Source organism: Eptesicus fuscus, chromosome 7 (genome assembly GCF_027574615.1).
Source record: "Eptesicus fuscus isolate TK198812 chromosome 7, DD_ASM_mEF_20220401, whole genome shotgun sequence".
Taxonomy (NCBI): Eukaryota; Metazoa; Chordata; class Mammalia; order Chiroptera; family Vespertilionidae; genus Eptesicus; species Eptesicus fuscus.
Genome location: NC_072479.1, coordinates 27,715,743 through 27,737,845, shown reverse-complemented (window position 1 = coordinate 27,737,845; position 22,103 = coordinate 27,715,743). Strand labels below are relative to the sequence as shown.

General features: G+C 44.3%; 1 long non-coding RNA gene across 1 annotated transcript in view; it reads right to left on the bottom strand.

The window, feature by feature from the left end:
* Window positions 1–4,252: 4,252 nt before the first annotated feature.
* LOC129149907 (uncharacterized) overlaps window positions 4,253–22,103 on the bottom strand; it is a 32,411-nt gene continuing 14,560 nt past the window's right edge. Inside the window, exons 2-3 of the long non-coding RNA XR_008556705.1 lie at window positions 6,778–6,858; window positions 4,253–4,423 (exon numbers count right to left, since the gene is read on the bottom strand). This is a non-coding gene — a long non-coding RNA (uncharacterized LOC129149907). The remainder of the gene's footprint in view (window positions 4,424–6,777; window positions 6,859–22,103) is intronic.

Genomic DNA, 22,103 nt, shown 5'->3' with positions numbered 1-22,103 from the left:
AATTTGTCACAAAGAAGCTGAAGATGCCAACAAATTGTTATTCTGATCAGGAAAAGGAACTGAAAATACAACAATAAATTGTCCTTTCATGTGCTCATGTGGGAACACTCCTAAAGGAAAAAATTCTGAGCGACACAGAAGGAATATCACCTGTGCCTCTGCAAAATGCAGAGAAGGATTTTGAATATTTCTTTCCCCAGATTTGTAGTAAAGATGTCTCTGGAAATTTGACCTTTAACAGATGACTGTATACTTCAAACACTCCCTCCCCCCATTTTTTTCCTTTTCTCCTAATTTATGTGCCAAATGAGAAAAGGAATTTCCATTACATTATGAACGGGTCATCCCCTCCCATACTGCATTTTTTCAGGGTCAACAATCATGAGCCATAATGGGTGCCTACTGCAGTTTAGAAGAGTCTGGTCAAATTGAAATAAAAACCTACTAAAAACGTATGTCTGAAGTTTTAGTCTCATTGATGGCTCTAGTAATCAGATATAATGTGTTAGAAATCTATAAAAAGAATAAGTCAGATTTTCCCACTAATATAAACTTCCTAAAAATCTCCTTTAGCAAATTATTTGCTAAGAAGTAGCCCAGATGACATTTGCCATATCGTTAAAAAGAGACTGTTTCTGGCACCAATTTCTATGCTAAAAGCGATGATTTATCCTTAGGCAAGATACTTCAAACATATTTTGATTTCCTTTTTTTGTGTGTAAATTCTCAAACACTTAGGGTATATGCAAAACTCCTGCTTTATTATATATGTGTACCTAATTGGTGGATTATGTTCTGCCTTTCTAATCTTCTGCCTGTCTAATTACCTGTGTAACATTTAAAAGGAAACTGGGTTATTATGAAGCAGAATGTTTAATTAAGCAAAGAATAATCTAGTTCTAGAAACCAGATATGTACAATAATCATTTTAATCTAAATGCTAATAAATAATGTTTTATGTTACTAAGTAAATCAGAAAACCTCAGAATCTATGTATTCGACTTCTTAAGAACGTGTGATAAGTAATTTAAATGGTTTTTGTATATTTCTTATTTGAAGTTCTATTAGAGTTACCCTATTCATAGAGACTGCAAAATTCCAATTTCCATTTTGGTAACCTTTACAATAACACTCTTTTGCATTTCTATAGACATTTATAGTTGACAATAATTGTATTTATTCAATCCCAAACAACACCCTTCTAACAAAGGCAAATATTAGATGTTAAAAGTGTTCAAATTCAAGTCAAAGCTCAAAGCATTTAAGTGACTTGCTAAAGTTTGCCAGTTCCATAAGATAATCCCATTTCTCTGATTATTTGTGGAAGCAATTTTAAAATTCCACATTTATTTAACAAATCAATATAAGTTCAATCCAATACATTGGATTTTGTTGTTGTTGATTCACTAAGAACTCACAAAATGGCTCAAAAGGAATTTCTTCTCAAATAAATTAACATAAGTCATATCACCAAGTGTTCCAAGTGTGGTCATATTTGGAAGGGGAAGCAGTAAAGCAGAGTATTTTAGTGCAAGAGATATGAGTCCAGTATGTCTTAATTTAAACCCTGACTAGGCTACTGAGCATGTATATCATGGGGCAAAAGTAGATTTACAGCTGTTCAACCATGTGGATTCCAGCAAGAGAGGAATCGACAGGACTACTCCAGCCATGAAGACAGAAGAGAAGCAGTCCAGAGACAGAAGACGCTGATGTGACCTTCCCATACTAGCAGTTAGCAGCTGTGCATCACTGCAGATTGCCCAGGACCAAACCAGACAGAGTCGGACCTGCATTACCACCATTTGTCCACCATCCAGAACTGAAATGACAGTGCTGACATGTACACATAAGGAACTGTTGGACATTGAAATTGGGTCTCAGAAGAACTGTTGGCCCAGAAAGAAACTCACTACACACTGATTCATTTGCCTGTAAGCATAACCATTATTGCTTGTCTCATTTTCAGTTCTTATAAGTGTATTTCTAATAGCACATGATCTCACTCATCTAGGGGAAATAATGAACAACATAGACTGATGAACAAGAACAGACCCAGAAACAAGGAGGCATGGATCAGACTGTCGGGCCTCGGGGGGAGGGTAGGGAAGGGTGGGGGTAAAGGGGGAGATCAACCAAAGGACTTGTGTGCAGGCATATGAGCCTAACCAGCGGTTAAGGACAACAGAGGGGTGGGGGCATGTGTGGGGAGGGGTTGGGATGGGAATGGGGGGACGAGGACAAATATGTGATACCTTAATCAATAAAGAAATTAAAAAAATACCAAAAAAAAAAGATTTACAGCTGTTCATATGGAAAATAATACAATAATTAATAAACAAAAACACAAGAATAAATTAGGTTTTGCCCCACCCTATAATATTGTTCTTGGACATTTTTCTTTTTTATTCTTCAGGGTTTTAAAAAATATATTAACACTAGAGGCCCAGTGCACAAATTCGTGCATGGGTGGGGTTCCTCAGCCTGGCCAGAAATTAGGGCCTATCGGGGCCATCTTGCCCAGTCCCAATTGGGGATCGGGGCTGATTGGGGCTGATGGGGGCTGGCTGGACGGGAGGAGGGACCACGGGAGGTTGGCTGTGGGAGAACACTGACCACCAGAGGGCAACTTATGCATTGAGTGTCTGTCCCCTGGTGGTCAGTGTGCATCATAGCTACTGGCTGGTCATCCAGTCATCCGGTCGTCTGGTCGTAATGGTCGCTTAAGCTTTTATATATAAAGATGGGAAAAATTACACTCACATAAGAAGACTTGTGTGGATGGATGAAGTAAAATATGCACAAACTTTAGAAGAGTGCCTACCTATTTGATATGCAGAATAAAGAGTGGTTCCTGTCCATTTGGTATTGAGGCAGTGAATATGTATATACATTTTTATTCATACCAAAGAGGAAAGCAAAAGAAATAATTGGATAGACTGGATAATAGGAAATAATGAGGCTCCCAAGTGAGGTGAGAATTTTGGAGGGTAATGATACAATTCACTAATATAGAACATCTACCATTGGCCCATGTGGAATGTTATTTGATATTATGTGGAGAACCTCTCTCTGATCCTATACAGAAATAAATGCATGCTATTACCTACATGTTAAATAAAAAAGATATAACAAACTGTAGGGCTGTAGGGGGATAAAAAACCACAACCTCCTCAATTGTTAGCAATAGAGTAGGGGACTCAGTAATGCAGGTAGTAACTGAGAAAACTAGGGTATTCTGTTCTAGATTTTTAAATTTAGATTTACCTCCTTGTATTATATGTGTTATAACTGATACCATTGTAATTAACCTAGTTATGAATAACTGGAAAGAAACAAAGGGAAGGCCACATATTGTAGGCATGCAACTTGTGCAGCTAGCTTTGCCAAGAAGCTGCAGTTTAATACTCCCCAGATCTATTCCCCACATATCACTTAGGGGAAGGGACTGGACAGGGGAAGAATAGACACAAGCCCAGTAAAGTTTGGGTGAAATAGGGAAGATACTTGCTTGTCAGTCACAACTGAGAAGGTCATTGGCCAGAATAGTCACTGCAAGCATGGGAAGACTTGGAATATGTAATCCCCTAAACAAAGGCGCTCTCTTTCTTGTGCTCTTGCACTCTTGATTCCTCTTGGTTGACTCCTGTCATGTTCCTGCATTCAACCACGAGGCTCATGACCGTGTGGACCCCACACAATGGACTAATGGACTGCATCTAGCTTGATGCTGTCCTGAGTCCACCATGGAAAGGAAACTCTGGACACTGGTTTTGCTTTAGCTCTACTGAATCCCAAACTGCACTTCTTTCAGGACTGGATTAAGGAAATGGGACTTTGGAAACATAGAGGTGTAACTTCACACAAATGAAACTCACTCATCCTCCCATGTGAGTTGCAGAAAATTTTTTTTTCTTGAGATATCTTAAGGACACCACCCCCAACACTCAGTGGGGAAAGGAATATCCCACTTCCACAGATAACATAACTTTAGGAATTTTGCACAACCAATGCTCTTGCTGTTCAAACTGAATAAAATATGTTTTAGAAAAAAAAAGGTGATATTTTGCAAGAAACAATTTTCTCTATAAGCCACTTATATGCCAGTCTGTTTTCAAAGAACTATAATAAAGTTTCAGTGCTTCCCCCAGAAGCAACTAAAAATCTGGAAGCAAGCCAGCTTGTTGCTACTCAACATGTTTAAAGCAAAAGCAATATTGTAGGCTGCAGACACTTTGATGTTAATGGCACATTAGATTACTCCTCAGACCTTTATTAGAAAGACTCCAAAGGTGCAACCTTTGATAGGTGACAGGCTTGCTGTGTTTCAGTGAGTGGAACTTTTAATCTCCCTCTGAATTGGTAAGTTTCACCAGGGTCTCAATGATTTATTGGTGAATTCCAGGACGTTTTCTTTCTAAGACTGAACAGAAAGGTGAGTTAAGTGTCCTTAATAACAACAAAGCAGAAAATTTCAATTTTGTTTATTTTATAGTTTATTCTTTTTATTATGATTAGAAATTTTTTTCCTAAATATGTACCGTATGAGCATCCAATGAGATTCATAAATTTTGTTTATTAAAAGAATTATTTATTCCCTTTGAGCTATATAAGCTTTCATAATATGTTTTCCCTGTAAAATAAAATTTAGTTAATATATGAATATATTATATTTCTAGCTTTTCTTACTATTAAAATCAGTTAAAGAACAACTCAACTATGTGTTTTTTATTTCATTATGGTTTCAACATTTTTAAAATTTATTTTCTAGTATATATGTCTATGAAATAAGTATTTTGTAATTGAATAAGTGCTTTTATTTGAAATTGGACATTCTACTCTCACTTGATACTTGATAATAATTATTTATTTTCTGTATTAAAATAATTTATGTTAACATGGTGGCATTAGTAATAATAATAAAAAGGCATGAAATTGTGCTAAGATGAAAATTTCTTATTAATACATTCAATGCAGTTTCAAAAGCCATCTGATTTGGTCTGTCATAAAAATATGTGTGCATTTCTCTAACAATATATTCTAGAGAACATACAAAGATAATATAAATTGAATTATTTCTAATCATAAGTGATATAACCTCATCTTACACTAATATAGGACCAGCATTAGGGAGAGAGGGATTATAAGCAAAGAAAACTAGAGATTTAAATTGATTTTCACAAAATGATAGGCAACCCAAGATTGATGGACCCAGTCCTTTAACCACATCGTGTGGATGTTTACTGAAGAATTGCTGTAAGCCTAACACTGCACTTTGCATGCATACTTGAGAGAAACTCTCCATCAAGTATGAATCAATCTGCTGAGTCAGCATGCTGTTGTGGTTTAAGTATCATTCTAAATGCAAAATAGGTACCAATCTGTGTCTGGTAAACAGTACACGTAAGCATAAGTCCCAGTTCACAGTGACAGTTCTTGGGTACATAGTCAGAATTCTTGATGACTCACACATCAGTGCAGAGCTCTAGTTGTCCCCTCTACTTAATGCCTTCTATTTTCCTCTTCACATTAGTAGCTTGAGTTTTGTCTTTCCTTATTTACCTCTAATTCATTCCTAAACCCCATACTAATCCATATTCTTCCCACACTACTCCACTGAAATTGCTATTCCCCAAGGTCACCAATGACCACATTTTTGCCAAAACCATTGAACACTTCCCATTTTCTCCCCATCCCCCTATATTAACTAGTACCACATCTGACACTCTTGCCTCCTCCCACTTTCATGAAATATTGTTTTCTCTTAACTCACTACTTTTCTCTTAGTTTTTTGTTTGCTTATTTATGCTGTTTTTATTTACTTCTGCCATTTCTAAATGTTGATATTTTTCAAAGACCTGCCTTTAGTTCTTTTCTATTAAATATATATATATATATATATATATATATATATATATATATATATATATATATATATATTACATTGCTGAGATATTTCATCCATTCCCATAGGTTAATTTATATTTTTATGATTCACAAGGCAGCTATTTCTAATGAACTCCAGTTCAGTTGCATAATAAATATATATTTTTATCCTAGTTGCTCAAATTCATCTACTTTTCTTCTTCCCCATGCCACAATCTCTGTTCAGGCTACATCATTTCTTTCCTCAATAACTCTTAACACTTGACTGACATCTTTGTTCTAAAGTTGTCTACACCAGGTAAGTAAAGGGGAAGGGGATGAGTAGGAATCTGTAATACTGTCAACAATAAAAAATAAAGTTGTCTACTCCAATTCTATCCACAGAAAAGCAAAAGGGTTTTTGGTTTTGTCTCCCAACCCCAAAAACACACACACACACACAGATATATGCATGTCACTTCTTGAATAAATCTCTCCACTGACTTCCTCCTTCATACAGGTAACAATACAAACTTCATACTACAGCTTTACAAGTTCCTTTTGTAATATTTCCTCTCCTCTTACCAACTTCTCCAGACTCATCTATCCCTTTGCCATCTTGTTTCCAGCCTCTGTCACTCAACTAACTGCACTAGTATGCCTTTGTCATACTGACTTTTTTGTATATTGATCAATATGGTTTGCTGTCTTTTATTTCTGAGTGTTTGTGTATGCAATTCAAAACACCATGTCATTTTACTTGGCTATCTTCTGTTCAGTTTTTGTTTTTCATTCAATCTAAGTTCAGAAGGCACTCCTCTTGGAAATCTTCCCCCTGATGTTGTAGACTAGATTAATCACCTTATAATGAATCTCACAGTGTCTTAAACTTACTCCTAAGTAGGTACTTACCTCCTTTCCTAAAGTGTGATTGAAGGGTGGTGATGGGTCATATTTATTGTCATTTTCCTTAGAGGGCCTTGAATAAGATTGCTGTTAAATAAATATTTGCAATGCAAGTTAAAAACAACCACCACTAACAACTACTACAAAAACCTGAGTCCACATTATGCCACAAAAAATCATCATATATTAAGATATAATCTTGGGCTAATCTAGTATTATGTCACAGTTCTAGATAGAAATTGATCTTGTCTTTGCAGCAGACCGAAAGCTCTAATTTATGGCCATTCAAGATGTGAGTGCAGATGTGGTACTGACACCACAGAATCATATGCTTTCAATGCTTATGTACAATGCAGGGAATAATGAAATGCAAGAAATACAAGAAAATACAAATAATAATAAAAGAATCTGTCTCACCTAATAGTCTAAATGTAGGGAGTTTTCAGGATTGGTTGGAAGACCTGATTCAAAGCCCTGAATTCTTCCCTGCTCTCAAGCCTCCTATGCTAATTGGTGTGGCCCTCTGACTATGTAAGGTTGGCAAGACATCTGCAGCAGTTCCACAAAAGGGATTTCATCATCTCTGTGTCTATTTTAGGAAAAAAAGAAATCTCAACAACTCTACTCTCATCCCAACAGGCTTCCACTCATACCTTGTAGGCAAAGATTAGGTCCTGGTTCTATTTCTAAATCCCTGGCAACATAGAAAGGGGTTAAAAAGATAGCCTAAATTAATAATGGGGAAGTAAAAAAAAATGTCAAGGAGTCAACCACCATGACCAATACAAAACCAAAGGTCAACAAAGTTACGACTGTTTCAGTTCTAAAATCAATGCCGTGTGTAAGGTTGTTCTTTATTACACAAATATATAAGCATCATAGATGGAAATGGGGCTGAGAACTCATACAGAGTCAGTTAAAATATTATAATTGTAATCAGAGTCACTGACTAAATGATTGAAGATTCATTTCAAGTTCAACTTGAAAAAAGAGATTACAAAATTGGACACTTTAATATGAGGAAAAATATTTTGCAGCCTTGAGTCTAAAAAGCAATCATTCATTGTGATTATTGTGGCTGAATTTTGGCTGAATTTGTATACCTGGGATAGGCTGTATCTTAAATAAGATGCTACATGTCCCATTAGCCTATTGTTTTTCTTTAATTATGTAAGTTGAGAGAAAGAGAGTACAAATTTTGTGGATAGGTAGTTTAATATAAACATGATAACGATATAGAAAATACACACACCATACACACACATAGGGACAAAATGACAACTTATCATTTAATAAAACAGTGTAGTAAAAGTTCTGGAGATAGATGACCAACTTTTACTTTGTTTCCCAGTTTCATCACTCACTAGAAATGTGACCTTCCTAACTAATTCTAGGTACTCCTATCAATAAAATTGTGGTAATAAATCATTTCCAATTCTTAGGACTGTTGTAAGTTTAAGGTAAAAATACCTGTAAGTGCTTAACATAATGCCTAGCACATTATAAATGCCATAAATATTAGCTATAGAAGTAACAAACATAAGATAATTTTATTAAAATAGTATTATCTTACCTAATAATAGACAAACATGTAAATTGACCATACCTTCACTACACCCATAGCCAATCAGAGTGACTATGCAAATTAACCAAAAAAAAGATGGAGGTTAATTTGCATACATAGGCGCCCATCACCTGTGTCCCAGGAACATCCTGGCACCCAGGTCACTGTGAGGAAAGGCCTGGGGCAGGAGCAGAACCCCTGCCATCGATGGCAGGGAGCTCGGGCTCCGCTCCTGCCCAAGAGGCTTTAGGCCTGGGCAGGGGCAGAGCAGGTGATCAGAGGGAGCTGGAGGGCCCCTGCCCAGGCCTAAAGTTTCGGCCAGAGGCTTTAGGCCTGGGCAGGGCCCAGCCCTCCATTGGTGTGAACTATAGAGGAAACACCTTTTCTGACTGCACATTGGCTAAGCTCCCTGTATGCCACTGGTAATATTCTTAGTAACTTGGGTAATAAGAATCCAAAAAGGTGATCTAGGGCTTTTCCACCACACTCCTGGAGAAAAAAATGAAGGTCCACTGCTGGAGGGCTAAGAAATGTCATATCCTGCCCTAGCCGGTTTGACTCAGTGGATAATGCCTTGGCCTGCAGACAGCAGGGTCTGGGTTCAATTCTGATCAAGGGCATGTACCTAGGTTGCAGGCTCCTCCCTGGCCTGGGCCCAGATCAGGGCTCATGCAGGAGGCAACCAATCAAAGTATTTTTCTCTGTCTTTCTCTTTCTCTTCCACATTCTCTAAAAGTCAATGGAAACATATCCTCAGGTGAGGTTTAAAAAAATAAAAAAGAAAGAAAGAAAGAAATGCATATCCTATGAAAGACACATCTTGAAAATGCTTAAAGAAAGTTGTCATTTTTTTCTTGGTGAAGGGACTGGAGTCCGTGTTGATGAAAACACCTTGGTGGCTGCGGTGACTGGCAGTGGCTGCAGCAGTGGGATGATGGGGCTGGTGCCTTCCCCTGATCAGCCCAGTTGCCTCCCACAAAGGAAGGCCAGACTGCAGCTTAGGCCCGCTCCCCATGGGGTGCAGGCCTAAGCCATCAGTAGGACATCCCCTGAGGTCTCCCAGTACGTGAGAGGGGGCAGGATGGGCTGAAGGACCCCCCCACCCCCAGTGCACGAATTTCATGCACCGGGCCCCTAGTAAATAATAATATTGAATATAATTTTAAATAACAATATGGTAAATATTTTAAACATTATTTAAAATATTAAGTCTGAGTAAAACGTACAATAGCATTTATTTTTCTTTCAACTATTTATTGATTAACACTTTTATTTCAAATCAATTTTTAGATGTAAATCAAAACCACTGTTACTATAGGTTCATTTTCTTCCCCTTAGTTATATCTCTGTGGAAATTAAATTGAAGACATAACATCATGCAGGAGGTTATACATACATTAGGAGGAAAACTAATCTTGATTTAAGTTTTCTGAGATTCACGATCCATTTATAATAAAGTTTCATAAAAATATAAATCAGGAGATACGACATTAGGAAATATAGAAAACAAGATACCTATAAGATCACATTGGAGAGTGACATCACAAAATTAAATGGTAAAGAGAAAAACAATAATCCCCAAATGGCACCACTTGTGATAAAGCCCCTGATACAAAACCTGTATTTTATACCTGACCTAAATGCTGTTTCAATCTCTCCCAGATATAAAATCTTAATCAACTAGTTTGGAATTTTCTGTTCAACACCAAAGAGGCCATCTGTCACAATGGCCCTGTCTATATCCCATAAAAAGAAATAATTTGCATGATAAAAAAAACAAGAACAACACCCTGGCTGTTCCCTTCCCCCCCAAAGAAGTCCTGATCTAAAAATAACCCTTTCTTTTCTTTTGTTAATAGCTCCTTTACCTTACCTTGCTTCCTATAATAACCTATTTTGTACAACTCATCTGAGCATCCTTCTGCCATGGAGATGGGATGCTGCCCAATTCATTAATTGCTTCATAAAGCCAATTAAATTTTCAAATTTACTTGGTTGAATTTTGTTTTTTTAACAACTGTAACAGTTAATCCATAAATAAATTGATGCTGATGTCCTGAGACAAGGCATTTGTATTTCCATATTTTATAAGGCCAGCCTACTTTATAACATTAAGTTGTTACAACATCAAGCTGGTCCTTAATAATGTTTTATCTTATGACCAAAATTGACACTTCTGTAACTTTTCATTTCCTCTAAAGGAAAGTTTGCTCCATAGCCTACCATTTTCTTCCTCTGTGTTCTGTGGGCTTGGCATCTTGTGTAAGTGAGTTTAAAATTTTGGGGTTGTAGAGTCATTTTGAAGAGACATGGGCCAAAGGCATGAACTTTACAATGTATAGATATTGCTAAGACAGGCAGCTTGCAGATAACCAATCACAAGGTAGTAAGGCATATAAACCAATCCCAAGAATGTTGCTTAGGCAAAATTATTTGAAAAGACCAATCAGGAACTAACAAGCATACTAGCATATACAAAAAAGCACATGCGCTCCCTCCCTCCCCGCCACCCCCCTTTGCACAGGAGCTATGCATAAGCCACATGGGACTCTACACATGGACTAATAGACTTTAAGCTTTGGACACTGGCCTGCTCCAGGAACCCCAGCTGCACCTTTTCCAGGATTGGCTTCTCTCAATAAACTTGGTTCTGTGTTTTTGTCCATGACTTCATTCCTTGATTTTGTGAGCCAACAAACTGGGACTCAAAACCCACATTTTGGTTTCAATTTAAAATATACAGAATTATTTTGCAAAATTGAGGTTGTTCTTGGGTTGCATCCTATATACTAAAGAGGTAATATGAAAATTGACCCTCACACCATAACACTGTCACAAGATGGTGGCATGCACAGAGGAGGCTGGGTTCCCGTAACATAAGATGTCTGTGCCCACAGCGGAGGCAGGGTTCCCGTAATGAGCCATAATGAGCAATCAGCAGGGACCTGAGGCTGCTCCCCATGCCCTCCCTGCAGGGCTTGATGGGAAACCTCAAACCACCCCCGCCCCGTGACTGGCATACGCCAGGGGACCTGAGGCTGTGCCCCCCTGCTGGGCGGGGCTTGCAGGGGCCCTGAGGCTGCACCCCCCACCTGGCGGGACTTGACGGGGGACCTGAGCATGTGCCCCCGCCCAGTGGGTCTTGACAGGGGTGGGGCCAGCTGGGTCTGTATCTTGCCCAATGTGGGTGGGGCCGGCCGGGTCTGGGTCTCTCGCGATTTCAAGGCACGCACAGGTGGGTGGGGACTTGACTCTGGGTCCCGCTGTAAGCCCCAGACTCTGATAGGAGGAAGATTTTCATAAATATTTTATTAATTTTTTTTACATCTCTGACACTTCTATTATAGAGAAAGGGAAAATAGCAACATTAAAATATTTCCTCTAATTAATTCCCTTTTAATGTGCACAAATTTCATGCACCTTGCCACTAGTTTATTATAAAACCAATACTTAGGCAATAATAATATATGACTGACATGCAGTTTAGTCATTTCTCTTTACTTTTTTAAAAGCTATGTAAACCCATGATAAAATTAGAACATTATTATTAAAACTAGAGGCCCATTGCATGATTAAATCATGCACGTGTAGGGTCCCCTACACGCTTTCGTTTTTGATCATGGGTGAGCTGGGTGCCTGTCTGCTGGTACACCAGGCCTTTCAGAAGCCTCTGCCACACCGGACGCTTCTGAAAGGCTTGGTGCCTGAGCGAACAGACACCCAGCTCCCACACTTTCGCTTTCAATAGTGGGGGAGCTGGGTGCCTGTCCGCTGGTGCACCAGGCCTTTCAGAAGCCTCCAGTGCGGTGAAGGCTTCTGAAAGGCCTGGTGCCTGAGCGGACAGGCACCCAGCTCCCCCGCTTTTGATGGTCTGCGGCGGGACGTGAGCTTGCTGCCCCAGAGGCCCCTTCTGTGCCGCAGCACAGCCATGGCGCAGACGCTGAGCTCGCGCCACCGCTGGCGACATGAGCTCAGCGGCCCGCTGGCCCAATCGGCCACCCCGGCCACCCCGAGTCCCACCCCCACATGCCTCCTGGCCAATCATGGGCATAGCGAAGGTATGGTCAATTTGCATATTTGTCTATTATTAGGTAGGATGCATTAGTGCTTTTCTTCCCCAATCGCATCCCCAATTAAGGGATCTGCATATCCTAAATATTAGGAATGGCAGATCTCATCTTCTGCCAATACATTGCATAGTCAAATAATACAAAAGTCTGAACACATATACGATTCTTTGAGCTGTCTGCAAAGAATGATCTATGATTGAAAAAATTTAGTTCTCTTGAATGTTACCTTGTTCTATTTTATACATTTTCATAGTGTTCTTATTTATTATGCTACAGCATTTGATGTTTTTTTATTACAGTCTTCATGTTTATCAAAACATAAAAAAAGAAGTGTCAATGTGAGCACATGCACCTCACTGTTATAGAGTTTATTTGAATTAAGCTTACATGGTTTCAGGGTCAGCAAGCATAAAGCAATTGCTGAAGGGACAGCTCTAATATGCTAGAAAACCTGGACCGCACAGACATAAATTTGTAGAAAGTAGATCTAAATTTGTATTGTATGCCATCTTCAAATGGTTAAGCCTTTTTACTCAATAATCAATATTCCATCCAGCACAATAATAAAACTTAGAATTATTTATGGTAACAATTGAGGTGTACTTTTCAGTCACAAGAGGAATGAAAAAGTTAGTGGAGAGGTGATGTGATTTAATGAAAAGGCCATTGAACAAGCCACAGAGGCCTTCAAATGAGATCATAAATGTGAAAGCCTCTGAAAAAAAGATGAAGTATTATGCAAACATAGCATTAATAATAAGAATCCAAAATGTTCAATGCTAGCAGAATTGGGATTAGTAGAATAACATTAAACATTTTTCAATACAAACAGAAATATATGGTACCATGGGAAACTCTAAGACCCAGGTTTCAACTTCCAACTTGGAATTATTGCTTTTGTGATCTTAAAGGTTGACCCTTAGCATCCTTTCTACACACAATCTTTTAACTTTGTTATTAAATAGTTGTATTCTGCTGATGTTCTTGTCTTTTTTCCCTTTAGGAAATGTTCCTTGGCAACTGCATTATTAAAACTGGACATGTTCCAAAAGAGTTGTCTGAAACCATGGCAAATTTTCATTCAATCTCAGTGGAGTAACTAACTGCAAGGTAATTGTCCCAAAGTCATCACACGCTGCATGTCTCAATAAATCTGGCTTGGATAACATGAAAATTTGCTTTCATGGAAGCTTGTGAAGAAAGGAACATAATACATTTCCTGTAAAATGCCAAATGACATAGAAATTTCAGAGAGCCAGTGAAAGTCTTTAGAAGTTCATTTATGAAGGTTTATATCTTTTTATTTTTCTTCTACATTCTCATGTAAAAAAAGAAGCATAAATTTCCTACATTTATTTATTAGCTCATTGGTATGGACTCATGAATTTTTTTATTTTGTTCAATAGCTTATAATTCATTATAATTCTTTTGGTCTTCACATTTTCCCAGATTGGGTCAAGCTCGGGGTCAGAGCTGCCCTGCCCAAGAGGGAAAGGCAGCCACACTCAGCAATGAGGGCTTCAGTGGTAGCTGATCCTGGGCTGTCCCAGATCCTAGACCTACTTGACTGCTATATATGTGAAAACTTCATAGAGTGACACCCAAATGCCACTAACTGCAGGTGGTAAAGACATGTCAAAATAGTCTGGTCAGCAATGCTGACAAGCCTTTTGCTTCAGTCTAATGTCTGGCTTCATCCCATTAAACCACTCTTCCTGAGCCTCAACTGAACCTGCTTGACTAGCCCAGCCCTCAACAGCACCCAAGATTCAGGAAGAGATAATTTGTGTTACCTTCTGTAGCATCCCCATGTCCCAGAAGTTATCCCAACTCCACGGCATACCCCCTTTTTACTAGCTCATCAAATCACCCTGGATAATAAATGTGAAGGGATTGAAAAGTACAGGATTGGGAGTTACAAAATATATCATGGGGATATAAAGTATAGCATAGGAAATATAGCCAATAATCCTATCTAATAAAAGAGTAATATACAGATTGATCATCACTGCAACACACAATATAGCTGCCCCCATGTGGTCAAAGATCCTGCCCCCATGTGGACACAAGGTGGCCACCACAAGATGGCCACTACAAGATGGCCAGCAGGGAAGGGCAGTTGGGAAGCACCCGGCCTGCAAGGGAGGGCAGTTGTGAGGAGCCAGGCCTGCAAGGGAGGGCAGTTGAGAGGGACCAGGCTTGCAAGGGAGGGCAGTTGGAGGTGATCAACCCTGTAGGAGAGGGCAGTTAGGGGTGACCAGGCTGGCAGAGGAGGGAAGTTGGGGGCAAACAGGCTGGCAGGGGAGCAGTTATGCATCAACCAGGCTGGCAGCGGAGTGGTTAGGGGGTCATCAGGCTGGCAGGCAGAAGCGGTTAGGGGCAATCAGGAAGGCAGGCAGGCAAGCAGTTGGGAGCCAGCAGTCCTGGATTGTGAGAGGGATGTCCGACTGCCCGTCGGACATCCCTCCAGGAGTCCCAGATTGGAGAGGGTACAGGCTGGGCTGAGGGACAACCCCCCGCCATGCACGAATTTCGTGCACCGGGCTTCTAGTATTGTAATAACTATGTATGGTGCCAGTTGGGTACTGGGAATCTCAGGGAGAACACTTTGCTAACTAACCACTGTGCTATAAATATCCGAAACTATTGCACAATAATATTGAATTTAAAAGAATTTTTAAACAAACAGCCAAGTGTCTCTCTTGGTCTGCACCTTTTACACAGTTTCCTGAGACACAGGGAAGAACACTGAAGGGCCACTTAATGAAATTTGAGTTTTCCCAGGGCCTCAGCATCAAATACACCAAGCTCCACTTTATGCTGTGAACGAGCCAAAATTGGTCAGAGTGATATGCTATTCAGTCCAACTCAAAAGGATATGTGGCAAGAACTCTTCAGTTGCAGGATCCTGCAAGATGAATGCAAAGAGACACAGCCACTGGCCAGAAAGCTGATTTGCCAAACACTGATGCTGCCACAGATTCAATTTTTCACTTGAAATTGCATCATTTCTGGTATTTAAATCACTGAGTGGTGCACGGATAGTCCTCTCAGATTCCCAAGTGGTAATGCTTTGTCCCCATGTGATTAGGCATGGACCTCACACAACTCTATTTTTTGCTATTTCTCCCACTAACTATTCCACATGTACTGACCCCTTTTGTCATCTCTTATATCAGGACACTTGCATTTTGGTCTGGAAGTTTCAATAGCTTCTACTAATTTGGTTTGGTTTTCTGGGAAATAACTTTACAATAAAACGTGAGGGTCTTTTGAAGTATATAGAATGGATAAAAGAGGAGAAAAAGTGAGAAGGGGGGCTGCTGAAAGACTAGCCGTGTTACCCAACCCCATCTTTACACAGCCCCTCAGCAATGGGCCATAAAAGGCATTAACCCCCACTTGCCACCTCCACACATACGCACATGTTCCAGCTCCTTACAGGCTCTGCTGCCCCCTCAGAATACCCAGCAATCAGGGGAACAGGAACTGGATCTAGCTGCTGTAAGAGCCCAGGAGCAGGAGGTCTTTTGGATATTTTTTCCTTATTGAACAGACTAATAGCAATGGTGACCCAAGTGATAATATCAGCAAAGTGACTCTCAGTTGCACTCCTCTTGATTATGAGTTGAAAATAGGGGTTCCTAACCCAAATGTCTAATGAGGGTCCATCACCACCGAACCTTGCTCCAGCTCTCCAAGCCCACAATAAGCACATGTGGCTACAGTTTTTGTTGTTATTTGCTTGTTTGTTTCTGGTTGAGAGGTTAGGAGAAGATAGCTGGCCATTTTTCTGACTCCATTTACCACTTTCTCTTGGTTACTGATTCACTTTTCTCATTCAAAATGATCTCTGGAGATTGTTTGTTGTGGAGAAACCAAGATGGCGGCATAGGTGAAACACCTAACCTGCAGCCGGGCACAACAATTTCAAAGGCACAACTAGAGGTCAGAACGGACATCGTCCAGAACCACAGGAGAGCTGGCGGACTGAAATGCCCACAGATGGGGGGAAGGAGAAGGCCACGGGGACAATCGGGGGAGCCGTAAAAGCCTGAGGTATGGAGAAACTGGCGGAGACACGAGCGCGCGCCTGCGGGGAGGATGGAGCCGGAGAGGAGGGGGCGGCTGACGGCCTGGCCGGCGTTCACTGGCAGGAAGGAGATAAAGGCTCCGGAGTGCGCTAAGCGCCGGCTCCGACTGCTCTGAGCGCCAGTTCCGGGCGAAACCCTGGGAAGCCAGGCGCAGGCTGGGGGAATGAATCTGGGCTGTGGGGCGCAGGCACAGAGGAGCGGCGGAAGGCAGAGCTCCAGAGGCGCGCACGGGAAGGGGCGCAAAGGACGGACTGTTGCCTGCGCCACTGAACTGCCCTAGCGGGAAGGAGACATAAGCTCAGGACCGTGCTGAACCCCAGTTCCGACTGCACTGAACCCCAGTTCCGGGCGAATCCCTGGGAAGCCAGGCGCACGCTGGGGGAATGAATTTGGGCTGTGGTGGCGGAGGCACAGAGAAGCGGCGGCTCCAGACGCGCGCACTGGAAGGTGCGCAGAGGACGAACTTTTGCCTGCGCCACTGGGTGGCCCTGCTGGGAAGGAGACAGGGACGCCAGACTGCGCTGAGACCCAGTTCCAACTGCACTGAAGCCCAGTTCCAGGCGAGAATCTGGGAGTCCAGATTCATTAGGGGAGGGACTGGACTGTTTGGCAGTGGGCGAAACTCCAGGGCGCGTTTCTCTCAGAGGTGTTTGCAAGGAATACAGAGGGACACAGACACAGGAGCCTCATAGGGCGGGGCTGACAGGAAGCCAAGGTTGTAGGCTCCACCCTGTAGCTCCGCCCCAGCCAAGCTGAGCAGAAGCTTTTTCCTGCTGAGTGCCTCAGGTAGTGGCTGACCCACACTGCATTGGAGACCCAGAAACGAGGGCATCTAGTGGTTGGTGGGAGATGACACCAGATTTCAATCACTCGCATAAGGGAGGCATTCTAGAGGCAGACTCAGTGAGCGCCAAGGCATGGCTGCATCAAGACCCGGCCCACAAACATGTCTCCTGCACAGCAACTCTTCCTATATAGACAAAGAGGGTCCTCACGGCCAATTGGCCTGGAGGACAATTCCTCCCAGTGACACCAACAACAATCAAGACTTAACTGTACAAAGGAGGACCAAGATGGAGACATAGGGCGGCAGCCTGATCGTTGCCTACCACAACAATATTGAGACTACGACGGGAGAGCAGAGCAGACACCAGCCAGAAAGACCGGGGGGCTGGCTGAGCAGATGCTCTACAACTAGAATAAAAGAGAGGGGTACGCAGGATGATGCTGATGCCGGTGACCCAAAGTCCACACTTTAAGAACTATGGCTCAGGCGACACAATGGTGGCCAGGAACGTGCTCGGAGCAGTTCCCCCGGCGGTCTCCGGCTGAGGGGATGGCTCCACTCGCTGCCGAGCACGGACAGACGAGCCCCTGGGAGACATGGGGTGGGAGACTCCGTGCTTGCTGACCTCCGAGTCCTTCAAGAATCTCAATGCCCCGAAGTGGCCAGGTGCGCACGCTCAGCGACTGGCCACCGTTGCAGACCCAAGGGCCGACGCAGCGACACCGGACCAGCCCACCGCCGGGTACCGGGCACACCGGAGCCTTGCCGAGCCCGCCGCCCAACGAGTTCTGCGGCAGCCGCCCTGGAGCTCTGAGAAAATGACCGAAGGAATTGCTGAGAGGGAATTGACCAACAGGAATTGGGATCAAGAAGACGAAACCCCGCTGAGACCCGAGTCCAGGCGAGCCTGCTAGCCTCTGGGCTCAGATGTGGTCACACGCCTCTGGGTCTAGGTGAGGCCTCACGCCCCTGGGTTTGGGTGAGGCCACGCGCCCCTGGGGCCAGGTGAAGCTGGATTCCGGGTTCGGGTGAGGCCATGTGCCCCTGGGTCCGGGTGAATCTGAACCCTGGGTCCGGGTGAGGCCGTGGGCCCCTGGATCCGGGTAAGGCTGGGTCCCGAGTACGGGTGAGGCCGTGAGCCCCTGGATCCGGGTGAGACCACGCGACCAGGGGTCTGAGAGAGGTAACGCGCCCCTGGGTCCGGGTGGCTTCGTGCACCTAGGTCCAGGTGAGGCCACGTGCCCCTGGGTCTGAGAGAGGCCATGCACCCCTAGGTCCGGGCGAGACCATGTGTCCCTGGATCCGGGTGGGGCCTCGTGCACCTAGGTCCAGGTGGGGCCGCGTGCCCCTGGGTCTGGGGGAGGCCAGGCGTCCCTGGGTCCGGGTGAGACCGTGTGTCCCTGGATCCGGGTGAGACCTCGTGCACCTAGGCATGGGTGAGGTCACGTGCCCCGGGGTCTGAGAGGCCAAGCGTCCCTGGGTCTAGGTGAGACCGTGTGTCCCGGGATCCGGGTGAGGCCGCGTGCACCTAGGCCCGGGTGAGCCCAAGTGGCCCTGGGTCTGGGAGAGGCCAAGCGTCCCTGGGTCCGGGTGAGACCATGTGTCCCAGGATCCGGGTGAGGCCTCGTGCACCTAGGCCCGGGTGAGCCCAAGTGGCCATGGGTCTGGGAGAGGCCAGGCGTCCCTCGGTCCGGGTGAGACCATGTGTCCCTGGATCCGGGTGAGGCCTCGTGCACCTAGGCCCGGGTGAGCCCAAGTGGCCCTGGGTCTGGGAGAGGCCAAGCGTCCTGGGTCCGGGTGAGACCATGTGTCCCTGGATCCGGGTGAGGCCGCGTGCACCTAGGCCCGGGTGAGCCCAAGTGGCCCTGGGTCTGGGAGAGGCCAAGCGTCCCTGGGTCCGGGTGCGACCATGTGTCCCTGGATCCGGGTTGAGGCCTCGTGCACCTAGGCCCGGGTGAGCCCAAGTGGCCCTGGGTCTGGGAGAGGCCAAGCGTCCCTGGGTCCGGGTGAGACCATGTGTCCCTGGATCCGGGTGAGGCCTCGTGCACCTAGGCCCGGGTGAGCCCAAGTGGCCCTGGGTCTGGGAGAGGCCAAGCGTCCCTGGGTCCGGGTGAGACCATGTGTCCCTGGATCCGGGTGAGGCTGCGTGCACCTAGGCCCGGGTGAGCCCAAGTGGCCCTGGGTCTGGGAGAGGCCAAGCGTCCCTGGGTCCGGGTGCGACCATGTGTCCCTGGATCCGGATGAGGCCTCGTGCACCTAGGCCCGGGTGAGCCCAAGTGGCCCTGGGTCTGGGAGAGGCCAAGCATCCCTGGGTCCGGTGTGAGACCATGTGTCCCTGGATCCGGGTGAGGCCGCGTGCACCTAGGCCCGGGTGAGCCCAAGTGGCCCTGGGTCTGGGAGAGGCCAAGCGTCCCTGGGTCCGGGTGCGACCATGTGTCCCTGGATCCGGGTGAGGCCTCGTGCACCTAGGCCCGGGTGAGCCCAAGTGGCCCTGGGTCTGGGAGAGGCCAAGCGTCCCTGGGTCCGGGTGAGACCATGTGTCCCTGGATCCGGGTGAGGCCGCATGCACCTAGGCCCGGGTGAGCCCAAGTGGCCCTGGGTCTGGAGAGGCCAAGCGTCCCTCGGTCCGGGTGAGACCATGTGTCCCTGGATCCGGGTGAGGCCGCGTGCACCTAGGCCCGGGTGAGCCCAAGTGGCCCTGGGTCTGGGAGAGGCCAAGCGTCCCTGGGTCCGGGTGAGACCATGTGTCCCAGGATCTGGGTGAAGAATGCTGTGCCTGCTGATGTTCACTGAGCATTCTCCAGGCATGTTCACTCCAGCTAGACTGCGGAAGACGGTGATGCCACAGCAGCTTGGGGGCAGTGCAGCAGGCCCTCAACATGAAAGCTGTTCTACCAGGAGGTAGACAGGAATTAACACAGGAGTGAATTTCATTGCCACCTTCTGAATGGGACCTCAGATCTTCTAGTTCTGGCTCTCCAATTACCAGACCCAAATTAAGCTGTAACAGAAATCCTTTCAGATTATGGCTCTCCAAAGGGATCTACTTCTGAGGTCTCTTGCCATATACTCATTTAATCAACATTTAATGAGTTTCTGGTCCTTGCCAGCACTGCTGATGCAGCAGTGGATATGAAATCCAAACACAGAGAGCTTTGAGAGGGAAACGACAATTAAAATGCAGGATAAGAAAAGTACAGGTGCTGTCTGGCACAAAAGGAGAACACTTCACCATTCCCACATGGTCTGGGATGAAAGCCCCAGACCCCACCAGTAATGCATCTGAACTGACATGAGAAAGAGGAAAAGGGATTGATACCACAGAGGCAACAGGTACTGGCACCCAGAGGTGAGTTTGAAAAGCAGTGGGTGAAGCATGGAGTTTGTAGGTTAGTCATCATAAGAAGGTTCAGCAAGTATCCAGCATGTACTGGGTGGTGGTGCTGTGCAAAGAAGATGGTATGTATCATCTCATTTGATCCTCAAAGCATCCTTCAGGTGAGGCAACTGAGACACAGAGAGGTTAAGTGACTTGCCGATGGTAAGTGCTGAAACCAGGAATTAATGTCCAATTGACTGGCTCCAGGGCCCACACTCTCAACATCTCCTTTCATGCCACACTCCATAACACAATGAATAAACTGTTAGAGTAGGCACATAGGAAAGTATGAGCTGGGAGAGGCAGCTGCGGCTTGGAGGAAGTAAGTGTGAGAAATGACAAACTGGAAATAGACAATGGAGGTCCCTATCCATTGAGCAGGCAAGATTCAGAGCCCCTCTAGAATGTGGTCTAACTGATGGCATAACACCTGGATGAAGGAGCCTTGTACCTTAAAGATACATTTTTTTGAGACATGAGGGAGGGGGTGACTTGCTCTTTGCCAAGGGGGCGTTCCAGCCTAGAGGTATAAAGCCTCTAAACTCCCAAATATTGGAGCACTTAGTTCGGTCTCAGCCAACTGAGTTACCCACTCAGGTCCTCTATGAGTGTATTGCTTCCTACAAATAAATCCTCGCCTTCTTTTGTTACTGTTTGCTGTCTCGTGTTTGAATTTATTCCTAAAAGCAAGAAAAGCACTGGGGTGCAGAGTACTGTCTCTGGCCAGAGATTATCTCCAGCCAGAGACCCCCTTGTCTACCTCTGACTAAACCACATAGTGTGACTTTGAGTCAGGACTCTACCCTTCACCAATAGAGTCAACAACTCAACCTAAAGGTCCAGTCCACTCTAGATTCTGGAAAGTGTTTGCCCTCAGATTTTCTGTCCAATTCCTGAGTTCTTGCCAATAACTGGGACCCAGTCAGACCAGGTTTTTATAATGAGGCTTTGTCTGCCTAGAGCTCCTGGAAGCTAGAATCTTACCTCTGCATCCAGTCCCCTTGCCTAGATCCTTCATTTCAGACCTCAGCCATCATGCTTTGCCTTCTTTTTTGGCCTTCTTCCTATCTTGGCTCAATGATCATCCTTAGATTGTTTTGGGGTCCCTGTGCCTCTGTCTTTCTCTGGGGTCTAGAATGGCCTGACTACAAATCATTGCTGAGAGAAAATCATTGTCACATGGAGGTGGCCATAATTTTCCCAAGACAGAGTACTGTGGGACAACTTTTCCAATTACCAAAGCCCTCTTTGACCTCACTGTTCTCTGAATCTATGGTGCATCACAATCCTCCTTCTGGGTCAGTTGCTACAGTTAGTGATCAAATTCTGTTGCTTTGTTTTTCAGACTATTTTGAAAAGAGGAGGGATGTAATTTCCCTCTTCACTAGGCTATTTAAAGATGTCTTGCCCTTCCTGTCCACAAGAACAAATAAAGTAA